This window comes from Tupaia chinensis, unplaced genomic scaffold (genome assembly GCF_000334495.1).
Source record: "Tupaia chinensis unplaced genomic scaffold, TupChi_1.0 Scaffold141414_1, whole genome shotgun sequence".
Classification (NCBI taxonomy): Eukaryota; Metazoa; Chordata; class Mammalia; order Scandentia; family Tupaiidae; genus Tupaia; species Tupaia belangeri.
Window position 1 is genome coordinate 712,252 of NW_006201276.1, and position 3,286 is coordinate 715,537.

Consider the following 3,286-nt stretch of genomic DNA (forward strand, 5'->3'; position numbering starts at 1 on the left):
TAAGTCCCTTCCTGAACAAGGCCTCCTACCTAGAATCCTGGAGCTGCTTTTTAGAGGGAAACAGCTGAGTGCTGGGAAAGAACTGCATGAACAAGTATGTAAACTTGGATAAGTCCTATGGAAATTTCTTAGGACTGAAAAAAATTAAACAGCAGTGATGATGATGCAAAAGCATAAATAATAGTAATAGCTAGCATCTATTGAGTGATTAAGCAGTGCTCTAAGCACTTTGTGTACTAACTCATTTAATTTTTATCACAGCTCTATAAAACTAGAATTATTATCTCTATTTTATAGAAACAGGGTCTTGCTATATTGCCCAGGCTGGCTTCAAACTCTTGATCCTCCTGTCTTGGCCTCCTTAGTATCTGAGATTCCAGGTCTGTGGCACTGCTCCCACCTTTGCCCATTTTAAAATTGTTATTATTATTATTATTATTATTAAGTGATGATAGTTATGTGTATATTCTGGATCATATATATGTGTATATATACATACATGTGTATATATATATATATATATATGATTTGAAAATGTTTTCTCTGATTATATGAGTCATCTTTTTACTTTCTTCATAGTATTGTTTGAATCATAAATGTTTTTAGTTTCTCAAAGTACAAACTTATGTATGCTTTTGATGTTCTTACTTTTGGTGTCATAGCTAACAAACCATTTTCCAATCCAAAATCATGAAGGTCATAAGCCCCTGTTTTCTTCTGAGAGTTTTATATGTTTGGTTCTTACATTTAGGCTTTCAATATATTTCAAGTTAATTTTGAAAAGTGTTTATATTTTTAATAGACTAGAGATACAGGAGATAGAGAGACAGCAAGAAGTTCTTCACACTGTGATTCACACCCAGCTTCAGACATGGATCATGATATGTGTGCACCTGGCATAACTGGCAGGTCTCTGGAGGCAGTCCCTGAACTTTCCTATGATTGTCAAACATAGAGAGGCATCATATTTACAGCTGCCCATCTGGCCCCTAAGTTCATTTTTATACATGGTCTACAGTAGGGTTTCAACTTCATTCTTTTGCAGTGGATACTGTTTTGTCCCAGCATAATTTGTTGAAAACAAAACAAAACAAAGCTGTTTTTCTCCACTTAAGTATTCTGGTATGCTTATTGAAATTCTACTAACTTTAAATGTTGTATTTCTGGGTACTTATTACAACAGATATGGACAGATAGCTATTTTTGTATTCTCAGTTCTATTCCATTGACTCATATGATGTCTGTCCTTGTGCCAACACTACAATTTTTTTTGAAGAGGTTTTTGCTATAGGGCGTGTGCACTCACCAGACAGAGATAGAGACAGAAAGCAAGAAATCACTCCCCAGGGGGGATGGCCACACCACAATCCTTTCTCCTCCATTCTCCTCTCGGGATCTTGAGCATGCACACACACGCGCCCTGCGTGAGTTTAAGCCACTGGGTCCGGGACACGAACTGCGGTCGACTACATGGGAGTCCAGCGACATAGCCATTACGCTAACTGTTGGTCCCCCCAACACTATCATTTTTTAAAAAGATTCCTTTAAATTAACAATTGTATTACTGCTATTTTGTAATGCTTTTTTATTTTTCATGGATTGAATGAATTTATAGAATTTTAGAAAAGGATTGGTCTGCTTAGTTTCTTTCTAAGAGATAATGTATTAAAATAACACAAGAGATTAAGCAGGACTATCTTTAGGCTGATTAAATAAAGCTCAGTTTTATATAAAGTAACTGTTAGCCATTTAAATATTTCTTTTTCATCTCCTTCCCTTCCTAACAGCTTCCTTCAAAGAGCATGAGTTCTGAGTCTATGTCATCTAGAAAACTGGAATAGCTTCAGAATATTAGTATTTCCTGAGAAGAGTCTTAATGTAGTAAGTTTGAAATTTAGAAATGTGAGTCCTACATATTTTTTCCTTTTTAGGATTATTTTAGTTACTCTTGATTCCTTGAATTTTCATATAAATTTTACCTTTGGTTTGTCCATGTCTGAAAATAAGTCAGCTGGGATTTTGATTTGGGTTTCATTAAGTTTGTAGGTCAATTTAGGGAGTATTGTCATCTTAATCATATTAAATATTCCAGCCTATGAACATAGGATGTCTTTCCTTTTATTTAGGTCTTTTAAAAATTTTTTCAAAATATTTTGTAGTTTTCAGAACATAAGTTTTGTACTCTTTTGTTATATTTATTCCTAAGTATTTTATTTTATTTGTGTTTGAGAGCATATGTACGTAGTTGAGACACAGGAAGGGAGAGACTGAGAGTGTGTGAAAGAGGAGCATCTTTGAAAGGGCTCTAGTAATGCTATAAATTCCCTTTTTCCAGCTCAGCAGGATCTTGGGTGTGTGTAGGTATGCCCTTGCCTAGCACAGTCTGCCAGGTGGCTTACAGCAGTGTGGTTCAGTATACTATCAACTGCATCAGCCAGCCTGGGCTTTATTTGAAAAGTAAAAAAGCCCAATTTGGAGTGCCAGGATTTGAAGAATCAATAAACCATTGGTATATTTTCCACATTTTTTCATATCTAGCATTCCCTAGATAGACTTTAATTCCACTGGAAACCTGCAAGTGAGTATTATAGTACAGATGGGAGCTCCAGGAGAAGCCCTCTAGTGCATCTGGCTTGAGAAGTGAGAGGAGGCATTCATGAAGTTTAGGAAGAGGGAGAAATCCTCAATATTTCCTTTCTTTCAGCCTTCTTTCATACCCCTTCCTCAGGCAACCATGCACTGGCAGCAACAACGATAGCAAGGGGAGACTTCAGGAACGACTACTCTCAGGGAGGGGACCCGTAATCTTCATATGATGGTACTGTGACCACAAGAGAGCAGAAACACACACTGTTGTGCTTTTTGTGATAGCATGTGCATGTGAGAGAGAGAGAGAGAGACAAAGAGATTTTTGTATGATTAGCATGTCTACAAGAAAAGACTTCACATGGTCTTTGTAACAGGCAAATGGACCAGCCCCAAGACCTTATTCTTATTTCAGTGAGCCAACTAGAAGAGATTTTCTTGAAGTTAAAAGTTGTCGGAGATTGGGGAGAAACACAAGCAAGCCTGGCTCTCCTGCCCTTCTTCATTTCCCTGAGGGTTATTCATTCATTCCTCCATTCCTCAGCATCAGAAGTTTATCTGCCAGTTTGAGAAAACCATTCCCAAACTCCCTGAATACGTGAACTTCCTTAAATCTTTTATAGGTCCCAGGACATTCATAAAATGCTGATCCCAATAAATACTGTAGTTACTCAATATACACAAATAGGATGACTGAATA